The sequence below is a fragment of the Megalops cyprinoides genome, chromosome 16 (genome assembly GCF_013368585.1).
Source record: "Megalops cyprinoides isolate fMegCyp1 chromosome 16, fMegCyp1.pri, whole genome shotgun sequence".
NCBI lineage: Eukaryota > Metazoa > Chordata > Actinopteri > Elopiformes > Megalopidae > Megalops > Megalops cyprinoides.
Window position 1 is genome coordinate 2,359,353 of NC_050598.1, and position 12,551 is coordinate 2,371,903.

At 41.0% G+C, this 12,551-nt stretch overlaps 1 long non-coding RNA gene across 1 annotated transcript; it reads right to left on the reverse strand.

The window, feature by feature from the left end:
• Nucleotides 1–1,156: 1,156 nt before the first annotated feature.
• On the reverse strand, nucleotides 1,157–2,332 carry LOC118790649. The gene is made up of 3 exons (XR_005005512.1): nucleotides 2,059–2,332; nucleotides 1,556–1,708; nucleotides 1,157–1,232 (listed from the first exon to the last, which is right to left on the reverse strand). It is a non-coding gene; the product is annotated as an uncharacterized LOC118790649 (long non-coding RNA).
• Nucleotides 2,333–12,551: the final 10,219 nt, after the last annotated feature.

A 12,551-nucleotide genomic window follows, 5' to 3' on the forward strand; every position in this document is an offset into this window, starting at 1 on the left:
TCTCTAATAAAGAAGCTTCTTTCACGAATGGTGTCAGCAATGTAAACATAGATGGTTTTGTTGGCCCAAACCATAATGCTGACATCAAAATGTGCCTTTTTCTTATTTCTGGTTCCAGTTCAATTATCTGGCACTGAATTGGCCAAATGCTGCATTTAGAGCTTCTGAACACTGGTGCACCATCGCAATTCCAAATCAGGGTCAAATCATCTTTTCCAAGAACTCCACTGTCACACAATTTTTGATACTCTCCACCAGACTGTATGTCAGTAAAAACACCAAAGGATCTACTTTTTTCAGTAAGACTGACATCATGTTCCTGCAGAAGTTGTTTAATCTGTGCATGAAGAGGAATTACCAGAAAGTAGAAGCCCTTTTTTAAACTTGTGTTGGCATCAAATACTGTGTTGCAACTGGTACAATGAGAGGGACAGTGGTCTCTAATTCCAAGGTATGCTAAACATTTTTCACAATAAAAGTGAACTTCATACTGTGATGAACTTCCAAATTTTTTGTTGAAAAGGTAATGTGAGGGTGGAATCAAACCTGGAAACATTAGGTTGAACAGTTTCAGTAAATGAGTAAGTGCTTTGCCTGTTAAATTGTTACGCAGCACATAGGACATCACCATCAATAAACTTTCTCCTTTTGAAACAGGTGCACCAGGATATAGGGGCTTGTCACCATCTGCTTGGTCTTCAATGCCCTATGGATATAGGAAAAAAAGATAGAAAAAGCATGTAGAAATTAGAATGAGTAACATTTAATACATACCGTATTATCATTATTATTATTATGTAGTATTGTCTCCAAATGTTCCAAATGTATGTAATGTGCGAACAGTAACTACAGTACTAACAATGTGTTATTGAACCACTGTCTACATACCACTGGAAATTCAGGTTCATTTCCTCTTGAACTCCCCTCCATCACGTCTTTGTCGTCAGCATGGTTTTCAGCTTCATCAATGGCAGCACCAATCAAGTCCTCTTCAGAATGTGGCAGAGCTTCCTCATTCTATGGGTTGACAAGGGAAAAAGATCACGAAGTAATTAATTAAAAGATTAAAGAAAGCATATATACACTACCCCATAGAATGATGCATTCACCTCTGAGACGTCCACATCCAATTGGCTTGTGGTTGGTTTCTCAGTGTCAAGTTCATCATCTTCATTTTCACTGCTGGATGTGTTACTCCAGTGGTCTTCTGTGTCAATGTGGTTATTATCATTCTACATGTGAACAAAGGAAAGAGAATAAAAAAATGTAGTTTATAAAACAATGATTGAAATTGTGCAGGCAATTTGCTGTAACTTCTGCTTTTTACTGACAATGTTGTCATTTGTGTACACTTTGGTTTGGCTAGAGGATAGCTCAAAATGCATGTATGTGTGGTATGAATGCACTCAACTATTACAGCAAACCTCTAACTATATGTATTGTAAAATGTGTGCACTGTTGACACTTCGGTGAGGGTGTCACTGAAGGCCCTCTGATGTGTATTACTATGCTAACAAACTTGGCCTAGTGTATCCCCCACGCCACCCCAATGTACCTCTTGAATGTCCATATCCAACAGGCTGGTCGTGGAAGAGTTCTCACTATCAAGTTCATCTTCACTGCTGGAATTGTTGAGTTCTTCCTCTCCATTGGTCGAAGTGTTACTCATGTGACCATCTGTGTTGATGTCATCATCATGACTGGTATTCTACAGTTTAACAACAGAAAGACAACGGACAAATTAATGAATTAACTCCCTTTATGTCAAGTCCAATCATCAAATCATAAACAGAGTAGGTGTAAACTTTAATTTTCAGACGACTTCGGTGCTTTCCACCTCAACTGCTTGTTGTGTCATGGGAGAAAAATAAGTCAGTGATGTGGCATATGACAGGTGCTTATGATAATGTACCTAGTTGGGGAGCTGAAAGCACAATTTAGGAAAAATTCGTAAACTTTAATCAAGCAGGATATGAAGGTTACCCAGATACATGGGGGAATGTATACTGGCAACACAATAATTCCACTTAGACTAAAACTGTGCTTTTGCATATTTACCTGTTGAAGGGCAGAATCCAAAAGCCTAGGTGTAGAAGAGCTCCTACTGTTGACATCATCTGTAACTTCTCTATGGGAAGCAGTGGGCCGACTAATGTGATCTTGTGAGTTGTCCTGTAGTTCTGCCCTATCCTGGAAAGGTGGGGTGTTCAAACATAAATGTCAATTACTACTCAGGTCCTTTCATTCCGAATGGGTATACTGAGTGCATAAGATCATCCAGGGTTTCCCCCAGCGCTTTTTAGTTAAGGCGGCCACCTTGACAACAAACACCTCCAACCTTGACTAAGTCCCCAGCAAAGATAAATATTTTATATTGTAAACATAATTTCAAAGGTTGCTTTACAAAAAAATGTATTGGCTATTTATTTTTTGTGCTTCCTATCATATGTCACATGAAACTGCACAAACTGCACCTTTCCAGTGACAACAGTCACTATAGTCTCTGATACCAATAACACCCCCACCACCACCACTGCCACCACCTTGTGTGACTAATTTTCTGCGGGAAATCCTGTCATCCCAAAATATTTTGGGAAGATGCCTCCACATGAGACTGTACATAGTGCATGGGTATCAATTGCCTTTGACAGCAAACAGATTCAACTTCACCCTATTCTGCAGGTGAGATGTCTTTCATTGAAAAGACATCTCACCTGCATTGTAAGCAGCTAGCTGCTAGCTGTGTTCAGATCTTAGAAATCAAACATTAAAACATAACAGTTTTAATTTATTATCTGTTACTTACTTTTACTTTCCATCTGTACTTGGTAGTCCTTGGAATCTCTGTTGTGTCATCCTCCAAATATCTTTTATAAGGTCCACGCCGTTTCGCCATGTTAGCTCTGCTAGTTCAGCTTCTTCCAGCTTTAGCTGCTCCAGTGTCGCGCAGGATGGTGTCGTTGTCGTTGGTCCCGCCCAGAGCCGCCCCTACCTGGCAGCCAATGGGAGCCGCCCAATTTAAACTTAGCGCTCACGTTTCCCTCGCAAAAAAAAAAAAAAAATAATAACGGTCTCAACGTTCTCAACAAGGCAAGGAGAACGTAATTTCAGCATAAAGATACCACAATGGCATTTGCCATTTATTATTTCAAGGACAGGGCTGTGGAAGTTGGGAAGATTTCATGTATGAGTACTGACGACCAGCAACAATGTCCAAAAGTAATCACTCAGTGTCCTGATCTAGATGAAGAAGACGGATGGATGGAGATAAAGTGGGACATGAAAGGCATAAAAAAGTCAGACGGTCCAGCCTTTTTCCCAGCAAAGGTTTTGATGGTTGGTGGTAAGTTGTTAACTGTATTGCTTCTCTGGTAGTTCGTGCTAGAGCACAAGTACCGGTAGGCTACGTTGCGGTATGGCTCTGGGTTAGGCTAACTTTGTTAACTACAGCTATTATTGTTATTTACAATGTCGCGGATGAGAAAATTAGCCCTTAATTGTTTTGGCATTAGATGCCGACGAGGATGGCAACGAACATTCTCGTTTGTCATGTTCACTCACGAGAACAACTAGTTGTTCAGTTGGCACCTTTGACTTATTTGTTTTGGTCGCCATTTTTCTTTTTCTGTATGAAGGCAAAATAGGTAGTGAATTTGGCAGAATAAATATACAGTAGATAAGTAATTCAGCTTATACTGTAAGTGTACATTTAATTTTGAACTCTTAAAGCTACATGTTTTGCCTGTGGTAGTTTCTACAGGGATTTCCATATATTAATAGGCGTTTCAATATGCAAAAGAGATCCCACAAGCTTTTAATTTGATCTTGTTTCTTACACAGACAACTACAGTGATCTCTGCAAGAAGAGACAGGAATTCATAAAGGGTGAAGACATCTGGCAAGAAGCAACCAAGAGGAAGAGTAAGCCGAAAAGGAGGTGGAAAGATGTGGAAAAGGATCATGAAGCTCCATCAAATAAGGTAGGCACCTTGATAAATACCTTAGTATGACACCAGTTGATTATAAGTGACATTTCTTTATCATTTCTGGTGTGCATAAATCTTAACTCCACAGTTATATGATTTAGGTTTTGAGTTACACATTTTTGAATCTAGGTATGATCCATCAGTGGTGCAGTTGATTCTGTAAATGCAACTAAATCATCATTAACATGGATGTTATTATATATGCCTGTTACAAACATACAAAACTGAATTATAATTTTGACAGAAGACTAAGAAGTCAACGTGTGCTGAAAAAGAGTCTGCAAACCAAATGATAGAAGAGCTGAAGAAGCAGCTGGCAAGCAAAATATCTTCAGAGGTAAAATATTTCTCTATTATGGTAATTTGAGTTGAAGCAGTAATTATGGTGTGGATTTTCTGCCTGATATCTGCCTGATTCTTTGATTTCATGTGTTTTGGTGTAGTTGACTAACTCAAATGAGGAGTCATCAGATGAGGAGCAGCTTCCCAGAAACTGGAGTGTGGCACAGAAGAAAGTGAAAGAGCTTCAGAGGGAAATCAAGAGTCTGAAAGAAGATGAGAAAGAGATACGAGATGCTATGAGAGGTATTTTCTGTTTATTAATTCAAGTAGCCTAAAGCAAATTATAACAGATTTTAACGACTGATGATGTGCCTATACTGATTTCCGAAGTCAGACAAACACTGTGGGTGTGCAGGTCATGCATAATGAACTGAACTTAATAACACAATAAACAGAAATTTTCATGTACTCCCATACTGAAGCGTTGAAATCTGAAAAAAGAGACTCACAAATCACACAGACAAACAATTGCTGGCAGGGAGAGCTGGGATCTGCTGCCAAGTGTGGAAAAAGGTCCACACCTGGCTTCAACCTGACATAGGTTATGGCTAATTCAGTCTCCTCCTGCTTCCTGTTCCTGCCTAATCAGCTCCACTTCCAGTCACGGTCTTCATAACAAAAATGACTAATTTAATGTTTTAAAATGGTCTCAAAACACAGTAATGACACAAAGCTTTTGTTGCCTTGTTTTCATTCCCTTTACAGAGCTTCCAGCAGTAGTGACAACGCTGAAAGAGATCATAGAAAAAATCACAGTTCAGATCTCAACTCCTGCATCCACCTGGTCAACACCCACACCAGACCGACCAGTTTCTGCATCTGCCTCTCCTCAAGTGTTGTCTGACCCTGATGACATGGTAAATACCTCAAAATGCATTGATAGTGTACCGGTATGTGTTTATCCATTAGCCTGATGCATCAGCTGCTTTCACTTCGTGCTAAGCGTCTGAAACCCAGCCATAGACATTCGTTCGCTACACGGTGGGCAGATACTTTATGCTTAAAACCAATCGTGGCTGTTTGGTCGTGACTTCAGCCAATCGCTATTGGAGTAGGATCTGCGCGTAACATGCCGTGGTGCATGTTACGCGCTCAAATGCATCGTTTGAAATCTCTGTTCGCTGATTGGTCCGTCACAGTTTTGGGATGGCGCGAACGCAAGCTAATGGCTGGTTGTCAGACGCTTAGCACGGAGTGAAACGAAGTGAAAGCGGCTGATGCATCATCAGGCTATTTATCCATGTGGGTTTGCTATACAGTTTCCCTCTAGTCTACACCTTTTGATTATACACGTAAGTTAGAAAGAAAGCATATTCATCAACTTTTTACTGGATGTATACTATTCAAGATGGATTAGGAAATGCTATGATGATGCCCCCAAATTTCTCATGTTATGGAGTTATTCTATAGACTATAGGCCTATGCATATTCACTGCACTGATGAATAGATAGAATTACAAAGAAAATGTTATGTAATTGTTTCATCATTATTTGGTGAGTAATATTCAAATATTTTGCAGGTGCCTCTTACGCCAGGTTGTGATGTAAAAGTCCCAAGACTAAAGCTGAAGTCTCTGCGGACTGCAAGTTCAGCATTGTACATTGGGGATCTTGCGGTGCTCATCTTTGGTAAAGACACGCTGTCCAACTCAAGTTTGACCGGGAGGCAGTCAGGGGCCCACAAAGATGTGGAATCAAAGCCACAACTGGATAACACCAAGCTTGATGCTATATTTGGTGAGTGCATTTAATTTAAGGCAAAACTGGAATAATAGGGAAAGACAGTTATAATCAGACACTCACTCACTCACTCACAGTACTACAAATAAAATAAAAAAAACAACACATACTAATGCTTCTATGATTTGCATGTGATGTCACCACCTGCATGCTGCCCATTGTTTTGCCACTCAGTTACCACTCTGTCTTACTCAGTCTAACTGACTGGGGTGTGACGTGTGTGCAATCCCTTTATAACAGTTTTTGCTGATTGCATTTAAGTTCTGAATTGTACCTGATAAACCGTCCTCCCTGCCATGACGTGTGTTAATTGTGGACGGTGAATAAGAATAACATTGAGGTAATGTTTTGTTCTGTCTGTGTTTTTTCTCTCACAGCCCATGCCCAGGTGAAATTCCCTGACACCACCATGCAAGATGTGAGACGAATCATAAGAAAGAAATGCAACAACATAAGCTACGCCAAGCAAGTAAATGAAAAGAAGTCATAAAAGTAGTTTCTATGTACTTATTTGTATTTGGTTCCAAAGGTTAAAGGAAAGACTTTAGTTCTCAGTTGAAGACGCTATGTTTACATTTTTACATGCAAATATGCACTTTTTCCTTTCATTTTCTCCAGTAAGGAAGGACTTGATTTCATAGGTCTTTGTATTTGAAATATTGAAGACGCTATGTTTACATTTTTACAAGCATATGCACAAGTTTTGCTTTACCACTTTTTACAAATAAGGACTTGATCTTGGAGAGACCGTTATGTTTACATTTTTACATGCAAATGTGCACTTTTTCCTTTCATTTTCTCCAGTAAGGAAGGACTTGATTTCATAGGTCGTTGTATTTGAAATGTTTGAAAATATATCAAACTTATTTTCAACATTCTGTCTTGTGATTTTGTAAATGCATCACACTCTTGTGTACATACAGTATGAGTAAACTTTAAGAACACTTTAAGGAGTATATTTCAAATATATAAATAGTAAGCTACAAGTAATATGCCAAGCAAACTTAAAGTAAACTAGTAAAATAACCAAAGTTTATAACAGTATACTTAAAGTATACAATAATACACTAAAAATAGGGACTTGAAGTATGTAACTAATACAGTGGCAGTATATAGATAAGTGCACTTGTGGTATACTTTAAGCATACGAGAGGGATATACCAAGTATATTGATAGTATATAGATGAGTGTACTTGTTGTATACTTTAAGCATACAAGAAGGATATACCAAGTACATTGATAGTATATGGATGAGTGTACTTTAGAGTGTACTTTTGCAAACTTAAAATGAACTTCAAAATATACTTTTATGAACTTGAAATGTTCCAATTTAGTCTGAAAAAGTATTAAATTTGTATACTTTTGAGTACACTAAAAGTACATGGTCTGGAGTATACTTGCTATACTTATACTTATACTGGAGTATACTTAAAAAAATAAACTTAAGTATACTACTTTTTGCTAAGGGACTGTAAAATTGGAAAGCAAAGATCCTGAAACACGTTTATACAATTCATTCAACCAGAAAGTCTCTTGAGGCTAGAGACCTAGCAAGAAAGTCAGCAGTGAAAGCTCATTACATTTCAATGTGTACTTAAGCATACATAATTACAATACAGATGTCATAAAAACAGAATACACAAAAACATTAGTTAACCCTCAATGCCTTGAAAACAATTACAAGTATCTGAAATATTTGTCTATTAAGAATACATTATTACATGTGAAAATGTAATACATCCCTGTTCTGATATGCAGAGATTCACCGTTTATACAATGAACTCCCTGAAAAAACATGTGTCGAGAGCTGCCAACGTTGGCCCCCGCTACCCCAGCACAGGTTCCCCAATTAGATCCGCCTGCCACAGACAACCAGGACACCAGGAGTACAGGTACAATGACTTTATTAAATAAAAGGCACCACAATTCATAAAGGGACGGCTCACGCTCTGCTGACCTCCCCTCCTAACCTCCCCCCCCCACCACGGCGGCCCTTCCCTCGTCCCGCTCTCTCCCCACATGGTCCCAGCGCCAAGAGCAAGATTGCCCTCCCCCACACAGCACTGCAAGTTTAGGCACACCGTAAAGATATCCCCGTGCACTCACACACACCACACTGTGACCACTCAGACTCGTCTCCTGTGCTGGCCCTCGTGACAGAGGCGAGACCCCTCTCGGCTGCCCAAGGGGGGGTACCACACGCCAAGGAGTAGGTCCTCACACGCACACACACTCATACAAGAACAAAAGGGCGGGGTGGAACTCGGCCCGCGCCTCAATGCCGGGCCTCGCTTGCGCCCCAAAATAGAAAAACAACCCCCCCCCCCCCCAAAAAAAAAAAAAAAAACAGGATGGAGTGCTGCTGATGTTCTTGGTCCAGACCGCTGCCCTTGGTCCAGACCGCTGCCTTTTGAACTATGGCTGCACAGGAGGGGGAAACACAGCGGCACAAATCACCCACTCTGCTTAGGCTGGGCAGACTGAAAAAGGGCACGCACACACACACATACACACAATGGCAACACCGCCAGTCATGTCCCTTATTGCACAGGGGCACCGCCCCGATTTGCCTCTTGCCCAGCCTGGGGCGCTGTCGCTCCGCCCCTCTCCAGCTTCGTTTCCCCTCTCCTTTCCCAGCCGGCTTCCGTTGCCTTGCCTGCCCCGATCCGGTGTCACGTACAATTCTTCCTAGCGTCAAATTTTTCCTGGGCATTTCTGGTTCTGTAGCTCGCCACATAACGTGAACACCTGTTTAATGCCTGGGAATTCCAAATAACCAATCACTGCGGACCTGAAACCTATTTCCTATACAACGCATTGTTGTAACACTTGCTAAAAGTCCATTAAATCTACGTTGAAACGGTCTATACTACATAGAAAGCTAACTAAATTTTGTAATTACCCGAGGATGAGGTCAACAGATAGCAACAGTATGAACTGTCGTGTACAAAATTGGCTTAAAATACACTAGCTAACGTCTACAAAGTCAACAATATTAACATTTTATTGAATGTGCACAAGTATGAAATATACAGACAAAACGGACTTTGGTTTCTTTTATTACAAAAGACGTCTGATAACCTTTGAACCTTATCCAAGTGCTAACACATACAGCTTCAATACTTTTGCAGTTAGGTAGAACGACTCTTAGCTAGCTAACTGCAAAAAGAATTTTAGTATTCAAGTAAAAGTATTGAAGCTGTATGCGTTAGCACTTGGATAAGGTTAATCATGATGCTATCCAGTTGACAAAGTTAGCAATCGATACTGAACTTTAAGTGTTTTTAAATATACGCAAGCATTGAATATATGCCAAACACAGACAGTGGTTTATGTAAATATTTATTCACACGTTAATTATACAAAACACATCAGACATAAATAAACTCGCATACCACTACATGGTAATAGCTAAACTGTAATGTTGGATAAGTGACGGAACCGGAAATGCCCTGGAAAAATTATACGCTGGTACGTGACACCTGGTCTGCAGCACTCTGCCGTCAGTCGCTCCACACTTGCTCTGCCTCCCGGGATTTCCCACCCCCAGATTAAACCAAAGAAAAACGAAATGAAACTGAATAAAATATTTGCGAAGGAAAAGAACCCCAGCCGAAAACGCCAAAGAAAACCAAAACCAAAAACAACCAAAAAAGCAATGGAAAAATAATTAAACAAAACAAAAACTACTTTCCCCAGTAAAACCGCGAGCAGAGCCTTCCCCTCCCGAGCCGTCCATGCCCCCAACTGTCCAAATCGCCGCCTTTTTATACCTGTAGCATTTATTACCAAAAGAACTTGTGGAATTTTGCTTCATTTTGATATCAGCTTTTCTGCTGCTGTGTTGCAGTAAAGTGCCTCCCTTACGTTACAGTATGAGCGCTGTAAGGAAAAACAAGGCGCAGTTCCGATCTTCGCAGAAAAGACTTCTTTATTTACAGGAACGGCAGTTGTCAGAAATACGTGAAAACGCACTCTGGGTTCAGCGGAGTCTATCTGACCCCGAGCACTTAGTGAAAGCATTCTTTATACTGATACAGAGCTTTGATCAGTATAGACAATAATCAAATAACTATCAATAAGGGTGGGAATACATGTGGTGAAATACCGGGGGTTTGGTAATGAGATTATTTCGTCTTTGATCAGGATAGACAATAGAGTACCGGTGGTGAAATACCGGAGGTCTGGTAATTAGATTGTCTTCCCTAGCAAGAACACTTCTCAATCACCCATCGCTGGTTCCTTTAGAAGTGTCAATTGTCACAGCAGCTAGCTGCCGCCAAAGTGATAGTTGAAGTCTATGAGCAGGACTGTGGTTACAATAAGGCCATCTTAGACAAATGAATACAGGTATTAGCATACCTTAAGTGAGAGGATCTGTGCTATCTTATGCTGCACTGAGTGAGCTGGTTTAGGGATCTAGACCAAAATCTTACAGTCCCCCCTTTGATGCTTATATGCCATAAAGCATCACCCATTCCAGGTATCCTAGTGGCGGTGCTGTCCTGCCTTAGGTTGTCATCCTTTGCACGGACAATCTTACCCGTCATTGGGCCAACACCTCTTTCCACTGGATCACTCTAAGCACCACATCCTCAGGCCCGATGAAGCTTTATTACAACCACAGACTGCTCACCCTAACCTTTATTCAATTATCTACTTTTAACCAGGATAGAAGACAGAGAACTACTCCAGCCAGGGAGACTCCTTAAGAAGGTTATTGGACAGATTTGGTTTAGGAGTGGGAAGCAGATTTAAGTACTTTATCCAACTGTGGTAATTCACAATCGAATTCAGAAATGTTTTCAAATCTTCTGGTTTGGCATATATAGTTTGCTGAGTCACACTGACATACAGGGAGTGTTAATTTCCTATTGATCAAGCTGAGCTGGGTACAGTACAGAATGAAGTGGAATTAACAGGTTTGGAGCTCTTCTGCAGACTGGTCCATAGATGAACTGGTGGCTGCTGCACTATGGTATTTCAGGAGTGCTGTTGTCAGGAGGTCCTTGTACATTCCAGTCACGCTCATCAATATCTGGAGACCATGCCGTCAGGTTCACCAGGACTGGAACATGGACCCACTGGATGTTGTTGATCAGGACCCCGGGATATGGTTTTGTCAGCACGCCGGACTGGGGAGCTGGTTGTTGCTCTGGACCTTCTTGCAGCACCACGGCAATGGGTAGAATTAACACCAGGACACCGCGCCACATCCTTTTTTTTTTTTTTTTGTTTTGGAGTCTGAAAAATACATGCAAGCGGTAAGGATTACCCCCCCCCCTTTCATGACAGTGTGACAAACATGACTAGACAAACACACAAACATAACATTTCATCAATTGTCATCTGATTTCTTGTATGGCTTCAGCTGATCCACATGAAACCATTTCCTTGTGGATTGTCCAACTTTTGCCTTATAACACACTTTGTATACAGAATCTCCACATTTATCAATCACAGTATATGGACCCTTCCAATTAGCCGACCACGGCCCAGCATGATGATAATTCTTTGCCATAACTTTGTCCCCAAGCTAAAATTTTTGTTCACTGACATGTTGGTCATCATCGAACTCAGCGAATGGGCCTTCTGAAATTGCCTCCCCATTTTGCTTCCTTCTGATTGCTTCCCGCACAAGTGGATCACTCTGTTGGGCACTTTTGAGGTCTACAGGTTCTCTGATATTGATAGCTGCAATCGGTTCTGGTCCTAGAACATCCGGAAGTGGCTTTCCTTCTACCGCAGCTTTCTTTGCAAGCTCATCAACAACCAAATTACCATCACCATGTTTACATGCCCCTTTCTTCTGGTGTGCTTTCACCTTCAACAGAGCTATCTTATATGTGCTAGACTTAGCAGCTGACCACAGAGCTTGTATGGGACCAACGTGAGTCAGGGGTTGACCATCAGCACTGGTGAAGCCCCGTTTCTGCCAAATGGGTAAATATTCTGTCACAGAGTTAACTACAAAGGTGGAGTCTGAATGGATATTTAAGTCTGAATCCTGGAAAATAGATAATGTCTGCAACACTGATGAAATCTCTGCTCTCTGTGCTGAGAAATGAGATGGACATTTGTACATAAAATCACCTTTCTCTGAATGGATAGCAAAACCTGTGTTATACTGACCATCTTGCCAATATCGGGACCCATCAACATAGACATCCATTGCACCTTCTATAGGAAGAACTTCAAAGACACTGTCGGGAGACTGGGCAGGTTCACATGTGTCACATGTGTGTGGTACACCTTCATAGAGAAGTGTCCGAGGTAGCATACAGTTAGGTTTGTACACAGTTTTCAAATTCTTGGAGCCCAGGTCCAAGGTCCACCTGGCTAATCGTGCATTAGATACCCCTTTCACCTTGCCATTCAAAAGAAGCTGAAGGGGTGTATGTGGGGTGTGAAGTGTCACTTCATTAAAGCCATAAATGTACTCAAAATGTGACATTGCCCAATGAACTGCCAAAAGGTGCCTGG